This window comes from Petaurus breviceps, unplaced genomic scaffold (assembly GCF_028583685.1).
Source record: "Petaurus breviceps papuanus isolate PSGF00001 unplaced genomic scaffold, PetGlider_PUasm1.0 90881, whole genome shotgun sequence".
NCBI classification, from domain to species: Eukaryota; Metazoa; Chordata; class Mammalia; order Diprotodontia; family Petauridae; genus Petaurus; species Petaurus breviceps.
In genome coordinates this window covers 3,216,726-3,236,920 of record NW_027187369.1, presented here as the reverse complement: position 1 = coordinate 3,236,920, position 20,195 = coordinate 3,216,726, and the positions used below count along the sequence as shown (strand labels likewise).

Here is a 20,195-nt window from a genome sequence, read left to right as displayed (position 1 = left end):
CCAGAACCTGGTCAGTTGGGATATTGGTGGGCAATAGGTAATTAGTGAAAGTAGAAATGAAAATAAGCTTCAGTTTCAATTATCCTATTTTCTGTTAACTTCTTAACAGATGCTTCCCCAATGCATTCTTTTTTCATATTCATTCCATTTTCCTTATTTGTTATTTTGAATTTTTAAAATTAATTTGTTTTTAGTTTTCAACATTCAGTTTTACAAGCTTTTGAGTTTTAGATTTTCTCCCACTCCCTCCCCTCCCCCTTCCAAGATGGTGTGCAATCTGATATAGGCTCTACACATACATTCATATTAAACATATTTTCACATTAGTCATATTGCAAAGAAGAATTAGAACCAATGGGATGAACCACAAGAAAGAAGAAACAAAGCAAAAAAAAGAGAGAGCAAATAGTAAGCTTCAATCTTCATTCAGACTCCATAGTTCTTTCTCTGGATGTGGATAGCATTTTCCATCATGAGCCTTTTGGAGTTGCCTTAGAACTTTGCATTGTTGAGAAAAACTAAGTATATCAAAGTTAGTCATTGCACAATGTGGCTGTAACTGTATACAGTGTTCTCTTGGTTCTGTTCACCTCATTCATCATCAGTTCATGTAAGTCTTTCCAGGTTTTTCTGAAGTCCACCTGCTCATCATTTCTTATAGCACAATGGGATTCCATTACATTCATATACCACAACTTGTTCAGCCATTCCCCAATTGATGGGCATCCCCTCTATTTCCAATTCTTTGCCACCACAAAAAGAACTGCTATTAATATTTTTGTACATGTGGATCCTTTTCCCATTTTTGTGATCTCTTTGAGAGACAGCCCTAGTAGTGGTATTGCTGGGTCAAAGGGTACGCACATTTTTATAGCCCTTTGGGCATAGTCCCAAATTGCTCTCCAAAATTATTGGATCAGTTCACAATTCCACTAACAATGCATTAGTGTTCCAATTTTCCTGCATCTTCTCCAGCATTTATCATTTTCCTGTTTTGTCATGTTAACTAATATGATGGTATGATGTGGTACCTAAGAGTTGTTTTGATTCACATTTTTCTAATCAATAGTGATTTAGAGCATTTTTTCATATGACTATAGATAGCTTTAATTTCTTCATCTGATTTTATCAATTGGGGAATGGCCTGTATTCTTATAAATTTGACTCAGTTCTCTATATATTTTAGAAATGAAGCCTTTATCAGAGACACTGGTTATAAAAATTCATTCCCAGTTTTCTGCTTCCCTCCTAATCTTGGTTGCATTGGCTTTGTTTCTGCAAAAAAAAAAAAAAACCTTTTCAATTTAATGTAATCAAAATTATCCATTTTGCATTTCATAATATTTTCTATCTCTTGTTTGGTCATAAATTCTTCCATTCTCCATAAATCTGACAAGTAAACTATTCCTTGCTCTCCCAATTTGTTTGTAGTATCAACCTTTATATCTAAATCATAGACCCATCTTGACTTTATTTTGGTATTAAATGTGTGTGCCCCATTTCTACCATACTATTTTCCAGTTTTCCAAGCAGTTTTTGTCAAACAGAGTGTTCTTATCCCAGAAGCTGGGGTCTTTGGGTTTATCAAACAGATTTCTGTACTCATTGACTACTGAGTCTTGTGAACTTAACCACCTTCCCTTGCATTTCTTTTCCTTAATTCCCTTGATATTCTGGACCTCTTGTTCTTCCAGATAAATTGTTATTATTTTTTCTATGAACATTCTTCCTTTAAATAGTCTTTTGTTTTTAAGATTGTCTGGATTTCCCCCAAATTCATTTTCTCACCCTCCCAGAGAGCTATCCTTTATAACAAAGAATTTTTTAAGAGAAAAAAAAGGAATGGGATCAGGAAATGCTTTGTATAGCAGGTAGCCTCTGATTTAAGGCTTTAAGAGATCTCCCTGCCCTCCCTGGGTTCTGTCATTCCTGGGAGGGTAAATCTAAATGTTTCACTTCTAGTCATAGAACCCAGAGGAACCTTAAAGATCAACTCATTTGGGAGATCTAAATTTGGGGTTTGTAAACTTGGTTTTTTTAAAATAAAGATTGTAATTACTGTACTACAGTGTTATTGGTTTCTTTCTATCCTGCTGTATTTTGTTTTATGCATTTAAAACTATTATTTGGAGGAGTCCCTAGCAGGGATGGGAAACCTGTGACCTTGAGGCCACATGTAGCCCTCTAGGCCCTCAAGAACAGCCCTTGGACTCAATCCAAACTTTTGGGGATTTGTTCTGTGAAGTTTGGATTCAGTCCAAGGGCTATACTTGAGGAACTAGAGGGCCACATGTGATCTCCAGGCTGCAGATCCCCCCCCCCCAAGCTTTACCAGAATGCCAGGAAGGACCTCCAAGATCATTGAGGTGGTATAAAACTGTAGACTTCAAATTGAAGCCCTGTGACCTTAAGTCCTTTATTTTTCCTCCTAGTAATATGCTTTTACTGTCATCACTTTAGTCATTACAGATCTCCCTTGCAAAGCTCAGAGTTTTGACCTTGCTAAGCGAGGGTAGACTGCCTATTGACTCCCCTTGGGTGAAACTCAGCCCCTCCTTGCACACAAAGACTCACTCACTATAGCTCCACATCAGTGCCCTGTCATTTAATAATAATAAAAATAATAATAATACCTCATAACTATCTAGGGCTGTGCTGGAGTCAGCTCAAACAAATTGTTGACTTGATTGTTACATTTTCATTGAGAGGGCAGGGGAGAGGTAGTATAAGACTTGGGGAGAGAATAAAAGACTGGATATTGTGTGTGTGTGTGTGTGTGACAGAGAGAGAGAGACAGAGACAGAGAGAGAGAGAGAGAGAGAGAGAGAGAGAGAGAGAGAGAGAGAGATACTATAGGGAATCAATCAGAAAAAGTCAAAGAATTGGTATGCCTCAGTAAGGGACCCAATTGAAATCAAAGAACATCAATTTGTAGTAAACCCAGTGAGCAGAGTCATTAAACTTCCTTAGGCAGTGTTCAGGGGAAGTAGGAGCAGAGAAGGCAGATGTTAGAAGAAATTCAGGTTTGTGGCTTGGAAAAGGATGGCTGTCAAGAGGGCAAGGATCCAAGGGACTCAGGAATCAAGTTGAGAACCATGGAAAGTTAGAGGGAGGTAAGTGACATCAGAGCAGAGGTGATGGCTTGGGAAAGTTTGGAGGAGCAGAGGGATGTGTGTGCCCCATTTCTACTGGAGATTGTGTTAGTGACAGAATAGCTTTAGGAATGAAGAGGCCTAGGAAGAGGATGCAAGAATAGGATGTTATAGTCAGAGGAAAGAATTGTAGAATTTTGGGTCATGGAAGTTGACCTTGAGACCAGCCCGGGGCTGGGGCTGGGGTGGAGTGGAGCTGTAGATAATGGGGGGTGAGAACTCCCAAGTCTAGCACTCTAGTCCTGCTGCTACCTTGCTACCTCTTAGCATGTTTGTGCTTCAGTGTCCTCATGGCTCTGTACTTTGCCTAAGTCACAGGGATCCTGGGAGGGTAAAATGAGTCTATAAAGGAAATATGAAGAAAGAGGAAAAAAGTAGCCCTATTGATAAATATCTCTTTGTGATGGTGAGAACAGCAATGTGGGCCCCTCCTCCAAGTAAAGCATTTAGCTCCCATGGAACCTTGACATCTGACGGGTGGCTGTCCCAGATGCTCACTGGCACAGGCAGGCACGTTGCTTGTGGTTATGGTAAGGTAGACGGAGTTTGTCAAACTTTCAGTTTGGGAACAAATTAGGGAATATTACTAGAGAGTACTCAGGGTACCATTGGGAAGAGTTAAGGATAGTAACCCATTATGACTAGATACTGAAGCTTTGATCCTTAACTGCAGATTTCCTTGCCTCTATGGCTTTAAGCTAGGAGTAGAATTTCTTTCCATTTATTTTTTATCAGTCATTAAATGGACATTACATAAACCACTTGTGGCTTTGCCTCACTCCGCGAGCTTCGCCATATGGTGTCCGATGCTTAGGCCTCCTTTGCTTCTCTCATCTTGTCAAATTCACAACATGAAGTAAACCCATTTTGAATTGGCCCTCTGCAAGCTGATTTGCCTAATGACATTGCTGTCTATACCCTTTCCCCTTCTAATTAGCTCCATAGGGTCCTTGGGAATCCCTTCACTTGCAAACCATAGAAAAGTGAAGAAAGTACCCATTCTGGGTCTGTGTAGGCTGGTTATACAACTGACTTGAATGTGGTGACAGGTTTATGACAAAAGGGGAGAAGACCTCTAATTAAAGTCTACTTTACCAGCTTGGAAGCTGATTTCCTTGTTATATAAATCCCCCTTGTTTTCATTGTGCATTTGAGTTGAGGTAGGCTGCATTTGGCATTCAGTATCCCCAAACTGTCATTACCTCTGATCAAAAATATTGATATGCTGTATAATACCCCACCAAATGTATTAAAAGAATAATTTAGAAGTCTCTAGTGTTTTTATTGTTGGGGACTTATCCATTCCTAGAAACATGGGCAGTTTCTATAGTTTTCCGGGATTTTGTGTTTATGGGTTGTTTGGAGCTCAGGCCTTATTTTATGCCAGAATTCATTAACCTTTCAAAGTTTCTGATATGGGCAGGCACTATTGTCATCTCTGCTTCCTAGTACATGAGCTGCATTCTAAGAAGAGGAAATAGATCTGATAGCATTCAGGGTCCCTGAAGACGCCTTTCTTTGGACACTTGGTTTCTGAGGTGTAGATAGAGGTAGATAGATATGGTATTGAGGGCGGAACTCCCTCAGATCTGATAACATTTCAGTTCTTTTGTTAGAGGAAAAAAATTACAAGCTTCTTTTAGTGATAACTATGATTTGTTGAGAGGTATGCATCAATCTCTTTACTGTAGAGGAGAAAGGAATGATCTCACTATTTAAAGCCTGGTTTCAATACATAAAGTAAGGTAATTGCATGTGATTTGTGCATAGTGGAAAAGTCAGGGCCTGAAAAGGCAATCGTTCTCTCACAATGAAGGCATCTGTGGATTAGTGCTTTCTGGGCTGAGCACCTAGAAGGGGCATGTTAAGCTCCCCCTCCCCCTCAGCTCTTTGTTCTTCCCAGTGCTTAGAAAGGGATTGTAAAAGTACAGGGCTTCAGCTAGCACGTGATTCTGTAGGAAGAAGCACTAAAGCAGAATGTGTTTTAATATTGATTCTCACTTTAAATAAATGTTTATCTCCTCGAAGTAATTTGCTGACATTTGTCATTATTTTCCTTATACATTAAATTGGGAGTCCTTTGGTCACCTTCAAATTCTAGATGGGCTAATTAGCTGGTTTGTAACCTACTACAGTACTGTATTTTTTTTCTGGATAAATTAATTTATAGCCTTGCATTGAAATGTAATTAAAATGCTGTTGCAACAAGTTTTTAGTCCCTAATCAGCAATTGCTGTTACTCTGCACAGGAATTGGATGGTAAATTTTATTAGCTCAGTTTTCCTAAGCAAAAGATAGCATTTGATCACAATCTCTGGGTTACCGAGGCAGGCAGGGTCCAAGGCCTTGTCCAAGTTGGCTGTCCTATGGACTGAACTTAAAAGGGCTCTATGGCTGAAGAGGCCGTCTCCATTCCCTGGTAATTTTTCTTTGTTTCTCTTTATTCTCTTTGGGAAAAGTGGCTAATGTGTCCAACAAAGCAAAATAATTCTTGCTCAAATTTCAGCCTCTTCTTGTATCTTCAGTACAACAAAGCTTGGTCAATGGAGAGAGTCCCTGGTCTGAAGACAGGAAGACCAGAGTACAAACCTGGCTTCAGATAATTCCTAGCTCTGTGATTCTGGGAAAGTAATTTAACCTCTATTTGCCTCAGTTTCCTCATCTGTAAAATGGGGATAATAATAGCACCTACCTCCCAGGATTGTTGTGAGAATCCAATGAGATAATATTATAAAGTATTTAATACAACGTTGTAGTACATAGTGAGCACTATATAATGATTAGTTATTATTATTATTGGACCTGAGGCAGAACTGACCAATATCTCTTTATAATAAATCTTATCACACTTGAAAATCTTTTTAACATTAATCTATTACTCTCCCATCTCCCATTTGGTTTGCTTTTCACTGGACTAAATAATATCAAGTTTCTTGACTCTTCCCTCTTTGTTCCAATATCCTATAAACATTTAAGTGCCTACTATGTATCAGGCAATGTGCTAAGCACTGGGGATACAAGTGATGAAAAGAAAGACTGTGCTTGCTCTCAAGGAGCTTCCAGTCTGAAGGAGGAGACAGCATACAAAAGGAGGCAGGAAAGTGGGGGGGGGGAGAGGGAGAGGCAGGAAAGCAAGGGGTGCCTGACACAGGGGCATCTTTTTTCTATGGAGTTCAAATCAGGCTAAGCAACAGATGCCAAGTGTAGTGAGCTGAGAGAGTCCAGTTTCTTCCCTCTATAAAGGAAGCCATTGGGGGGAGTGTGGTACTCTGGCCTCCAGTCCTTCAGTCAGAGGGGAGAGGAGGCTGAGGGAGACCATATCCCTGAAGGCTGGAGTTAGTAGCATAGTGAGGAGATTAGAGGGGATGAGCTTATCCTGGGAGGGGCATCTTCTTCCCTGGAGCTGAAATCAGACACAGCAGCAGATGCAGAGTGGAGTGACTGTTCCTGCTGTTTTTAAAAATATGTACCAAGTATGAGTGCAAAGAATCCATCATAGCTGATGACTGATTTTTTTTTCTTGCTTAATAGCATCACAGAATCATAGAGTCACCAGGATGGAAAAGACCTTAGAAAACACCCAACAAAGTAGCAAAGATGACAAAAGAAGGAAATAGTCATTATAGGAGGGGTTGTGAGAAGCTATGCAGTGGTCTGTTTTAGAAAACAATCTGAAATTATGTCAAGAAATTGACTAAAATCTTTACCTCCTTGTTAGCCATGTGCCCAAGGAGGTAAAAAAAAAGTTCTGCCCACTGCATTGCCACCTAGCTGTCCTTCAGAAATTACTCCTTCAGATAGCAAATGACAATACAGGTGTAATATTAGAACTGCATAAACCAAGTTCCTGAGTTGTGTTAAACTGGCTCGAAGGTTTCTTCTAACTTTATGTCTATGACCCTATGATACTGTAACTAAGGTAGGATATATAGAGAAAAGAGAAGACCTGGGAGAAAGGAGAGCCCTGGGGTACCACCATACATAGGGGACAGAATACAGTTGATGATCCTGCAGAGAAGAATGAGAAGGAACAGGCAGGTAGTCAGAGAATCTAACATATCAGCATCACAAAATCCAGGGAGGAGACCTTATCCAGAAGGAGGGGGTAGACAACAATGTATTTACATCTCCCTTTGGGAATTTTAGGGTAGCTCTAAAGAGCTGCAAGGTTTTCTCATCTATTCTATGTTGCTCAGCAAACAGGCCAGAACTAACTTATCTGTTATCAAGCTTTTATAAACAGATATTTACTGAATTGGCATAGTAAGAAGAGTTGGTACCAAACATCTCCCCAACCAAAGAACAAACTTTGCAATGGAGAGTGTCCTGGGGCCACCTGGATTAAAATAGAGAGAGCTCATGTGAGCAAAGGAAAAACTCACTGTTCCAAGTTACTAGAAGTCATTTTCTCTCTTTGCACAGTCCTCATGAAGTTCTCCATAGATGGAGCTCTCTGATGAGCTCTTAAGGTGTCTTTGTAGAGTGAACAGCTCAACTTCCTGCTTTTCCAAACAGGTCACAATCCCTGAGGCTGTCTTTCGAGCTGTCTAGTTTGACCTCTCTAAGTTCATAGATGAATATATTCTTTGTTACTAATTTAGTAATTTTCTACTAATTTAGTCAATGAAGGGGCAATGTGTCATTCCCTTTGGACTCATTCTCCTCCCTCCCATTTCTTCCCTCTCATACAGGTTCAAGGAACCAGCCTCCTCAAGAGTTCCTGAAGCTTGACTCTTTCCTGATCAAATCCGTTCTTTGACTTACACAGGCCTAGAGGTATGTCTGATTCTTTCAACCAATCCCAATATATTTCCTGTGTGTTATCATCAGATTTTATCCAGTGGCTTAAAAGTACTACTTCACTCCTCCTAAACTTATTAAGGACTTATTTGGATCTAATTTATTACTTTGATTGATTCTATAATTCAGTCAAAGAGATGGTCTCACCTTATGAAGTTATCAAGGCTTTGAACATCTCATTAGTTACATTAATTAGAGTAGAGAGACGTGAGGCACCCTTTGTATGTATACAAACTACATCCAATTCAGTCAAAATCCAATGGAAACAAACAAGTTTTCAAGGGATGCTGCCAGGGTTGTTAACCCAAGTGAATGCAGGGTTCCCTCAACAGAAATAGGGATATTTGAAGCAGAAACGGGGTTGAAGAAACTATGAGGTCAGTTTGGTGTGTGCTGAATTTGAGATGCTTCTGGAACATCCAGGTGGAGAGGGGGGTTGTTGGGTTTTGGAGCCTTATATAAGCATTTTGTTCATTATGTATTTCAGTGACTAGAAAGCTTGTTTTGCAGTTTTAATATTATATCTGCATTGTCATTTGCTGTCTGAAGTAGTTTCTATACTAATTAGTGTAGTTTATAAAGTAATAGATGCTTTTGAGTGTGTGGGAGGAGAAGCATTTAAATGTAATTGCTGTTTAAACAGCATTTCCCTTAAAAGACTTGTATAAATTAATTTTCCACATAAGTGCATATTTGGGGTGGTCTGTTGTTAATTAATCTCTGCACAAACAAACAAAGGCCTCAATACACTGCCCAGTCCTTGTCTCAATCTATTTTAAAAGCTACTTATAGATTCCATGAGAAGTCCTTTGTTTGTTTCACTAGATATCAGCTATCAGAGTTACATAGAAATTGGGCCGGATTCTTATCTGTAAATGTTCAATGTCAAAGAAAGCATTCATACTGTCTAGCCTAGGAAATCTTTTTTTTTTTCCTTAAGTGAAACTCTAAAAATGTTGTTCAGAAAGAGTTAAGGTAAATAGTGCAATGGTTTTGGGTCACAACATAATGTTCTCTAACATCTCAAGCTCTTCCAAGGGATTTCTCTGTGGCAAAGAAATCATGAAATGAATACCATGATTTCAGAAGTCAGAATTACAGAGAATCCAGGGTACAATGGAACAGTGTAAGTGGAGGGTTTAGCAGGTATTAGTGCATTAGCAATGATTTTTTTACCTGAAGGAAATAGTGTAAAGCACATTGTTGAGGACATGCTAGGCTATAAACGGAGGTGGGCTGGTTTTATAGCTAGAATAAGAAGGTAAAGGAATAGCCTTGATGTTACTTTGAAATTGTAACAGAAAGAGAGGAAGGCCTACCTTTCTTTGGAGTATTTGTGGAAAGATATGGATGAGAAGGTGTAGAACAGAGGTGTGAAGCTTGTGGCCTACAATACTCTCACATGTAAACTGAATTTGCATGTAATTGGGAAGTATTTAACAAAATAAGTAAAAATACAACAAAGCATAGATAACATTATATTAAATTTTTTTCTGTTTTTATTAATTTCTTTGTTTACTTTTAGTTTACAAGATTCAGTTCCACAATCCCTTGAGTTTCAAATTTTCTCCCCCTCCCTCTTCCTCTGCCCCATGGCAGCATGCAATCAAGTATAGGATCTATTTGCATAATATAAGTATATACATAATATAAATGAATATATACTAATACATTAGACATTAGTCAGATTATAAAGAAGAATTGTAACAGATGGAATGAACAATGGGGAAGAGGAAACAAAACCAAACAAGAAAAAGAAAGAGCAGGTAATTTGCTTCAATCTGCATTCAGACCTTTTTCTTTCTAGTTCTTTCTCTGAATGTAGACATCTCTCTCCATCATGAGTCTTTTGGGGTTGTCTTATAACCCTGAATTGCTGAGAAGAGTCCAGTCCATCAAAGTTGGCCGTCACCTGTATGTTGTGTCTGTAATTGTGTACAAATTTCTCCTGGTTCTGCTCTTCTCACTCAGCATCAGTTCATATAAGCCTCTCCAGGTAGATATGAAATCCATATGCTCCTCATTTCTTATAGCACAATAGTATTCCATTACATTCATATACCATGACTTGTTTAGCCATTCCCCAATTGATGGGCATCCCCTTAATTTCCAAGTCTTTGCCACCACAAAAAGAGGTGCTATAGATATTTTTGTACATATGGGTCTTCCTCCCGCTTCTATGATCTCTTTAGAATACAACCCTAGAAGTGGTATTGCTGGGTCAAAGGGTATGAAATTATTTATAGCCCTTTGGGCATAGTTCCAGATTGCTCTCCAGAAAGGCTGGATCAGTTCACAACTCCACCAGCAATGCATTAGTGTTCCAATTTTTCCACATCCTCTCCAGCATTTGTCATTTTCCTGTTTTGTCATCTTAGCCAATCTGACCAGTGAGATGTGGTACATCACACTTGTTTTGATTTGCATTTCTCTAATCAATAGTGATTTAGAGCATTTTTTCATATGCTTATAGATATCGTTCATTTCTTCCAACAATATTACATTTTAAGACTAAGTCAGCATGTGGCCTGCAAGGATCCTTATGTCTAGGTTAGTGGTCCCCATTTCTATTTGTTTGATATCACTGGAGTAGAAGATAGAGAGCTAGTAACAGTCACCCCATCCAGAATAACAGTGGCAGCAACTTTCAGACAACAGAAGGAATAGGACTAAATAGGGCCTACTTAACCCATCCAAGAGGGTCAGAGAGGGTAGGGCCTGGCCCTGGAACAGTGTCTCAGTCCAGGAACTGAGACTGGAAACAGGAGTAAATAGGAGAAAACATCAAACACAGTGAAGAAATACTGTTAGTTAAGCAAAAACCAAGATGCAAATAGAGAAGAAAGTAACTCCATAAGAAATAGAAGCAAAGCCTCAGAGGAATAGAAATTACTTGTCCACAAGGACTCTAAGAGTATCTGGAAGAAATGAAGTAAGAGATAAAAAGCAAAATTAGAACTAAAATAAGAGCTCTGGAGAAAAGGATTAGAAGGAGAATAAATAACTTAGAATAGAAGATAGAGCATCTTATATAAGTAGGAGTCTCCATGAAATGCTTCTAAAAGCTAATTAATTTGGGCTTGCTACTTAATACACAATAGGGAGTATGCCAGAAAACCATATCCTCTTCTGATTACCCCTAAGTTCCTAAAGAGAGAAGTAGTCAGCTATGGTTGACTACTATCTTCTTCTGGGCATTGTCTCTTCCCTGGGTTTTTGTAATACTGAATATCATATTTTTAAAATAATAAAAGAAACCTGCTCAGATATATTAAAACTAGAGGACAAAATGAAAATTTCAAGAATCCACTCCAAAAAAATCCCAAATTGAAAATACTCAGGAATTTCATAGCAAAATTGAGAGCTCAGAGAAAAAAATACTGCAAATATCCAGAAAGAAAGGCTACAAGTACCAAACAAAAACAGCCAGAATGACAGAAGATTGGCACAACTACAGTTAAGAAGAAAAAAAAATTAGGATATAATATTTATCCCAAGGCTTATTACAACCAAGGTTAACTTCCCCTACAAACCTGAGTATAATTATATAGGGAGAAAGTGCATTTTAAAAATTTATTCATTTATTTTTCATTTTCAACATTCAGTTCCACAAGCTTTTGAGTTTTAAATTTTCTCCCACGTCCTCCCTTCCCCACTCCCCAAGATAGAATGCAATCTGATATAGCCTCTACATATACATTCATATTAAACATTTTCACATTAGTCATGTTGTAAAGAAGAATTAGAACTAATGGAAAGAAACACAAGAAAGAGAAACAAAACAAAACCAAAAAAGAGACTCTGTAATTCTTTTTCTGGATGCGAATAGCATTTTCCTTCATGAGCCTTTTGGAATCGTCTTAGAACCTTGCATTACTGCGAAGATCCAAGTCTGTCAAAGTTGATTATAGTACAATGTGACTGTAACTATGTACAATGTTCTTCTGTTTCTACTCCCCTCATTCAGCATCAGTTCATGTAAGTCTTTCTAAGTTTTTCTGAAGTCTGGCTACTCATCGTTTCTTATAGCACAATAGTATTCCATTACATTTATGTACCACAACTTGTTCAGCCATTCCCTAGTTGATGAGCATCCTTTCAATTTCAAAGAGGAAGTGAATTTTTAATAGAATAGAGGAATCTCAAGTATTTCTGATGAAAAGATCATATTTTAGTGGAAACATTGAAGTGCAAGCACAGAAATCAAGAGAAACCTAAAAAAGTAAATATATTTGAGCAATTTAAAGTAGCTAAACCATGAATTGCTACCCCTTTTTGTATGTTGTGAAGACTTTTGGCAGCCTAACATAACCTAGGGACCACTTTTGAGAATGTTGTCTTAAATGAATCAAAAGAAATGTAATTCATTGAAGAAAATGCTTGATTTTAGTGAGAGGTTAGTGAAAATTAAAAAAAAAAATTCCCCATTCAAGTTCATAGACAACCTGAAAAATTGGTGATTTGTGGACCCCACATTAAAATCTCCTGAGCTAAATGATAATGAAGTATTTATGTTCTAATAGGGTGAAAAGAAACATATGTTCCATCACAGTTATTGTTGTTTATTCATATCCAACTCTTCACGACCCCATTTGGGATTTTCTTGGCAAAGATACTAGAATAGTTTATCATTTCCTTCTCCAACTTATTGAGGTTGTCCAACAAATATTGAGGTGAGGAAACTGAGGCAATTAGGGTTAACTGAATTGCCCAGGGTCACACAACTCATAAGTGTCTGAGGCCAGATTTTAATTCAGGGAGATAAGTCTTCCTGACTCTGGACACAGACCTCTATCCACTACACCACCACCCCGCTCAGAGTTCCTTCAGAATACCTCTGTCTTTAAGAAAAACAGAGGAAATTAAGAAAGAGAAACAGGGAGTCTGGGTATGGTTTTGCTCTGTTTTATTGTGTTTAAGAGAGGAAAGGAATAGGAGAAGAAAAGATGTTTTTTGAAGCAATTGCTTTGGGCTTTCCAAACTACAAAGATTTCTGTGTAGGCAGACAAAAATGAGGACAACCAGCCTGCTTCTAGGATTTGGGGCTGTAGGTTGGAGACTTTGAATAGCCTTCCCATGAATGCAAAAACTCCACCCCCCCCAGAGAGTATGTGGCACAAGGCCATGTCTCCATCTTGTGCCAGAGCTTCAAGGGGGCTGAAAACATTAGGCAGAGGGAGTGAGGAGCATCACTGATTCATGAATTTGGAAGCTATGAGATCGTTGCATGGCAGACATTTCAAGGGCCATAGAATCTACCCCCTCCCATTTTTCTTTTTTTTTTTTGCTTTTTGGAGGGCAGTTGGGGTTAAGTGACTTGCCCAAGGTCACATGGCTAGTTTTTGCGTTAAGTGTCTGAGGCTAGATTTGAACTCAAGTCCTACTGACTCCAGAGCCAGTGCTCTATTCACTGCGCCACCTAGCTGCTGTCCTCCTCCCATTTTTCAAAGTCATATTAGCATTTCTTTTAATGATCAGAAAGCAAAATGACCACTACTGAAAGCTAATATTTCAAGATATTCAAAGCACTCTCATTACAAGAGCCTTGTGAGGCTGGGAGGGCTGAGACTGGGCACATCCTCAAGAAAATGATTTTGTGTTCTCTCTGTGAGTATTGTCTTCCTTCCCTGCCTTCCCCCCAATCACATATAAGTTCTTTGTGGGCAGGGACTATTTCTTTGGCATTCTCAATGTCTCACAGGGGTGGGCAACATATTACTTTAAAAATGTTTTTCAAATAAATGAAACAAATAAGGATGTTAAACCAATTGGTTGAGGTCCATGCCCTGTTCCAGAGCCTTGAGTTAGGTATCCATAGGTCCCAGAAATGCAGCTTCCATAATGCCTCAGACATCATGACTTATTTGGGACTGGTAGTCTCTCAGTAAGTTTTGCTCTGATCTGCCAAGGGGATGTGCCACAATATCCTGACTGGTTCACAATTAAAGAAGAGAGAATCGTACTCATCAGGACTCAGTTACTGCTCTGTCCATGCTATCAGTCTTCAAAGTATATTTCAGAAAGCAACAAACTTTATGAGAATTTATTCCTGCTAGCAGAAGGTTTTTCCCTTTGTTTTAAATATCCCTTCATTACAAAAGGCCTTTTGGGGGAAGATTCCCTACTGAATCTTCCCCCAAAGTGAAAAGTGCCTGGAAGATAGCATTGTCTTACTGTTAAATTGGGGTATGCAGTGTATAAGATTCTGCAGTTGTTATTCAGGTGTAAGTTGCTATATAAGCGTCCTCAAGACTAACTTGAAAATGCACAAAAACAGAACCACATCCCAGAAGGATACTTGGAATTCTTACTTGCTCTAGGGATATGGAAAATTAATTCTTTCTCTCTTAATTTATTCACAGAACTTAAAAATTGGAAGGGCAATCACCAGCCACATAATCCTACCTATATCAAAAAAGAATCCCCACTATAGTGGTCTTCCTGCCTCTGATTAAAAGCCTCCAATGAGAGGGGACATCACGTCCCACAAAAAAGAGAAGAGAGTATCCAAGAGGAAAAGATATTCAGGCATATCAAAAGTTAAAGAGAGGTCAAGAAAGATGAGGGTTGGAAAAAGGACATTATATATGAAATAACGTTAAAATATCATAGGCATATTTGGTGAGAACCATTTCAGTTGAATTATGAGTTCAAAAGCCAGTTCAAAGAGGGTTTAGAAGAAAGAGAAGAGGACATAGTTTGCAATAATGTAGTTAGCTGTTTCAAGAAATGTGTCTTACAAAAGAAGGAGAGAGATCAACTTATAGGTAGTGGGAATGTAGATAGCTGTATCAAGAAGTTTGTTTAACAAAAGGAAGAGAGAGATCAACTGATAGGTAGTGGGAATGGTAGGATATATTGAGGGTTTCTTTAAGGATGGGGAGACATGAGTGTGTATGTAGACAGTCCTTCCTGGGAAGGAACCAACAAATAGGAAGAGATTAAATATTAGGGAGGGATGATAGTGAGGCATCCTGCTGGTTACAGTGGAAGGGGTTGAGATCAAGGGTGCACATAGAGGAATTGGCCTTGGGTAAAGAGGATCACCTCTTCATCATAGAGCCAATATGACTTGATTTCTTCCTTCCTGACCCTCAGTGATGGAGGGTGTTTCTACCTTATATGAGACAAATGGCCGGTGATGAAAAAATGGCCTTAGATTCTGAGACTGACTCATATGTAATACTCATAACTCTTTGGTTCTTTAGTGGGCATTCCTAACATACTGTATGTCTCTGTCATGATGGCACATGTTGCTTTTCATTGTCGATGGACTATTAACATGGTCTTTGTCAGTTACCCTTGACTCTCATTGGTATCTGACAGACCCGTGCTGCTGATCAGCAATGCCTACTTCTGTCAGTTTCTATGTTTCTGTGCTTGATACCCAGGTACAAATGATTACTTTGGCTAAACTTTGCCCCTGAGGAGGCAGAGGCACAGACTAGTTAAGGTTTCCCCCAAGATCACAAGGCGAGCTAGTACCATAATCAGACCTGAAACCCTCAACAACTGAGATTCCAGCTAATGAAATAAGAATAAGGCCTTCCAAAAAGTGCCTCATTAATGATTATTTATTATATTAGTGTACCAGTTATATCATCATTTAATAATGTTTTATACACTAAAAAACAAAGAAGGTAGATAATGCACTGGCTTCAAAACCAGGAAGATCTCAGTTCTAGTTGAACAAAGAATTAACTAATGCCTTAAGTTTCTAGAGTCCTTTATAGCTTTTAGACCTTGTGGTCCATGCATTAGAGACACCTGAAAGTGGGATCTGGAAGAAGTTAAATTCTAGGTGGCCCTCCATGCATGCTAGTTGACCCGCTTAGCCAGGTTGGCAGCAGAGAAGGTCCCTGGGAAGCTGAGAGATAGGACAAATAAGGTTCACCTGGAGGCACATGTCAGTCAAGGTCTAGAAATGCATGGGGCAAGGTGGACCTGGTAGACTGGGCCCACATGACAGACAGAGCCCCAAGAGGACTTTAAATACTTGGGATTGCTGGAGGAAGGGGACAATGCCAGAGAATGGGGGGGGGGGAGGAGGGTGCTGCAGGCTAGTGGAGGGCTGACTACTAAAAACATTGACCTACTTGTCTGTGAATCATAAAACCTTATCTGAGTCTCTGCTGCTTGTGACCTCATCACTTTCCTTGTGTGAGCCTCAGCTTCCTCATCTGTAAAATGTGGCTAATGATACTTGTGCCACTTACCCTTATAGAGTTATTTCAAAGAAAGTGACTTTTAGAGAAATGAGATCTCTTCTCGATATCCATTTTTGCCGAGAATCCACTTTTCCTGAGCTATTTAACAATGCCTGTCCCCAAACCCCATCCCCAGCGATGAGACAGGTTAGCTTTGGTGACTTTGCTGGTAGACAGGTGATAAGACAGGATCTACTGTAAGTTGTCATGTCTGAGGTTGCCGGGATAGAGAATTTAAGTTACTCGTCCTTCAGAACATGTTTTTTTTTTATAGTTTCAGAAGAGTTGTAGGTGATTCCCAGAAGGAAGATCTCTACTGAGTAATTAAGAACATGGGGCTGTCAGATTTCCCAGATTATAGTGCCCTTCCTTGAAGAGAGCCAGAAAACCAAATGTTTTCAGATGCTAGAGTCAGAGACAGGGTACTAGAATGAGGTAAAAAAAAGAACCCCGTAAACAAAAGGTTACTTAGACTCATCCCTAGGTCAGGGCACAGAATCGAGAAGGCTGTGTGCTCTTCCCTGATTCAAGAAATGGGCTGGGGACCAGATAGGAGAACTATGGGTTTTTGTCAGTGTCCTATATCATGGTTCTCCCCTGACCTAACCATTGTTTCTCAGTCTCTTTTGCTGGATTATTATCCATACCCTGTCCCCTTTATTGCATGTAATGCAGGACTCTGTCCGAACTCTTCTTTTGAGGCCATATATTCATTCTTTCCCTCGGCAGTTTCATCACCTTCTTGAGTTTCATTACCATTTCAATGCAGATGCCACTTCAATGCAAGTCTGCAGAACTACTCCTGGTCCCTCCCTTTAGCTCCAGTCCCGTATGGTCATTGGATATTTCTACCTGGATAGGCATCTCAAACTCAGCATGGCCCAAATGGAGCTCATTCTCTTTCCCCTAAGAGCTCACCTCTCCTACTGGCTTTCCTCTCTATGAGGAGGCGCTCATCATCCTTCTAGGCACCCAGGTTTGCAACAGCAAACGGCAAACCACTCCAGTGTCTGTGCCAGGAAAACCCCAGGTGGGGTCATGAAGAGTCTGACACCACCAAAATGACTCAACAACCACAACAACTTGTGTATGTGTTGTTTTTATGGAGCAAGTTCCTTAAGGAGAGGGAAACATCTCCTTCGTATCTCTAGGATCCAGAACAGTTCTTGGCCTAGCTAGGTCCTAATGAATGAATTAATTAATTAATGATCCTATGAAGTGATCACACACATTTGAATTCTCATTCATAATGATTGGGACCTGGCTGTAAGTACTTAGTTAATGCTTGTAGAATTGAATTGAATTGGTGTGAAATTCTTGGCCTAGGAAGCTCTTGGATTCTATCAAGTGAAGTACATAAATGGGATCAGCCCAGGAAGATGGGGCAGGCAATTCAAGTGCATAAACCTTGCTAGCACAAGGGGTCAATAAGAGGGTAAGATGATCTGACCCTGTCATGTGATCCCTAGCATTCAACAGATGTGTAAAGCAGATGTTGCACCCAACTCAGAGAGGGACCTGCTTCCCAGGAAAGCTTCTATAAGGCCATCAATCTTCCTTTAATTATTTGCCTCTTGATGGTATTTTCTTAAGCCTAAGAAAAGTCACATAATGGGATTTTGATGTAACTTGTTTAAATGGATAGGAAAGTGGAAAAATAATGTAGTCAAGGAAGTGTTCCCCTGATTCAAAGAAGCTTATCTGCAAAATATTTGTGGCAAAGCCTGAACAACTCTTAGAAATAAACATAGGGCAAGATGAAAAATCATTCAATATAAATTGTGTATTGTTTATCAGAAATAGTTGCTATATACAGAAAGATTTTCATTATGATTATTGAGATAAAATGTGGCTTTCAAATAGATTGCTTCAATATGACCAGCATGTTGCATTGCAAAAATAGTTCTTATTCCATAAAGGGTTTTGATAAATGAGGATTGAAATATTCAATCTATCCAGATGCTACTTGAATATCCTTCAGGTATCTTGCTTCTTGCTAAGTGAAGTAGATATTGATGGTGTCAGTGTTCATGTTTTGTTTTGCTTTGTTTTGTTTTTTTTTTCTTTGTGACCCACCCTCTTTGTGAAAGAAATCTTCAGGTCTGAGATATTGTAAACTCATTTATTATCTTGGCTTTTCATTCTCGGAGCCTAGTGATTTTATTGTTACCTTTTCCTGCTTTTTCCAGTCCTTCACCCTGTGTCCTTCAGCACTCAAACATTCTGCTGGTTCTTCCTTGTTGTTGTTATACCCAATGTGTAGCTTTTTAATTCATTTCATCTTCCTCTTGGTCTTCCTGGCCAGATTTGGATCATCTGGAGAATGGAGTTGTGTACTTCACATACATTCCGATCGTTGTATTGTGTATCTTTCATGCACAGCACTCTTGGAGGGTTTCATTATACTTGTGCATATTAGTGATACAGATGCAGCTTTCAGGAGGTCACCACTCAATAAAGTGATGAACTTGCAGTTAGATAACACCTTGGGTCCCTCATCTAAACTGTTTTCTAGGCATCTTCTTCCTTGTTTTCTTGAACTATAATTCTTGAGTAAAACAGCTGAATTTAAACAATTCTTTTGTTATCAGTATTACTTGCTTCTTATTCTTGGGTGTGACAAATGACAGGATCAGATTTCGATCTGGCAAGAACTTTGAGATTGTGGGGCAGTAGATAAGAGCACCAGACCTGGAGTCAGGAAGACCCCAGTGCATATGCAGCCTCAGAAACGTACTAGCTGTATGACCCTGGGCAAGTCACTTAACGCTTTTTTGCTTGTTTCCTCATCTAAATGGGGAGACACTGGAGAAGGAAATGGTTATAACCATTCCAGTATCTTTGCCAAGAAAATCCCATGAACAGCACCAGTGTGGTTATGGAGAGTCAGAATACTACCAAACAACAACCTAGTGTATCTCCCACTGAGTCAGAGACAGAAGTGAGTCAACTGAAGTCACATAGGGAGAGGAGCTGGAATTCAAACTGAAGCCCTCCCTCTCCAAATTGACTGTTTTTCTACTATGCTACATTGCATAGATAAATCTATTCTTGATCTTCTCAGCCTTTATTAGAATTCATCTTTCTAATATCCCGAATCCTATTCTGCAGTGAAATTACTTCTGGGGCTTTATATATGGCCCTTGGATTTCCTCTTTGGATTCTTGGCCAGTTTGGCTCCAAAAGCCCTATCAATTTTTCACATCTGCTGCTTATGGATTCTTCAGCTTAAAGAAACATTTCTGTTACTCTCTTCCCTTAGGGCCAACTGCTCAATTCATTCTCCACAGGTTTCAGCTTCCCTTAAGTCCCTCTTTTTATTCCTTGCTTGAAGTTCAACTAAGGAGAGAGCTAGTCTTTTGGCAACATGACATTGCAAAGGCTGGAAAGAAAGATCCTGAACTTTTTTAGTCAACACTCCCCCTATTAGGCAGGAAAATATAACCTCCCCCTTCTTAACCAATATTTCCAGGAAGGTTCTGGCAAGGTGTTTCACATGTGTGCTATAGTAGCCCACAAGGAGCTGTGATCTAGTCATGTGAGATACTCCCTTCAATTATTTAGCTCTCTGTGCAGCCTGTGGGACTCTTGTAGAGGACAGGATAGATAGATCCCCTGTACCACCTACCTAGTAGCCTGATGAAGAGCTACTTTTTGAAAGAGTTCATATCTTTTGCCTCAGGCCATTATTTTTCCAGCATTCTTAAAAAGAAAACAAAGTTTAAAGCCAAGACTGAAATTGATTTTATCTTAAGTTTTATCTTTGCTACTCTAGAAATGCTTGTTGGCTGTTGGGTGAGTCTAGTAGTAGTAGTAGTAGTAGTACCATGTTTCCCCGATAATAAGACACTGTCTTATTATTTTTTTGGAAAGAAAAACACCAGAGGGCTTATTTTCAGGGGAGGGCTTATGTTGTCCTGCCTCAGCTCTCCTCCATGGCACTGCTCTCAATGGCGCCAGCGAGCAAATCACTGGGGAAGAACAGGATGACACGCTCACTGCTGCAGCTCTGATTGGATGCAGCTTGGAGCACGGC

General features: G+C 39.4%; 1 protein-coding gene across 1 annotated transcript in view; it reads left to right on the top strand.

The window, feature by feature from the left end:
- Positions 1 to 20,195, top strand: part of TENM1 (teneurin transmembrane protein 1) — a 782,231-nt gene that overhangs the window by 101,643 nt on the left and 660,393 nt on the right. Inside the window, exon 2 of the mRNA XM_069074038.1 lies at positions 7,844 to 7,928. The gene's annotated coding sequence lies outside the window, so the exon portion shown is untranslated. The remainder of the gene's footprint in view (positions 1 to 7,843; positions 7,929 to 20,195) is intronic.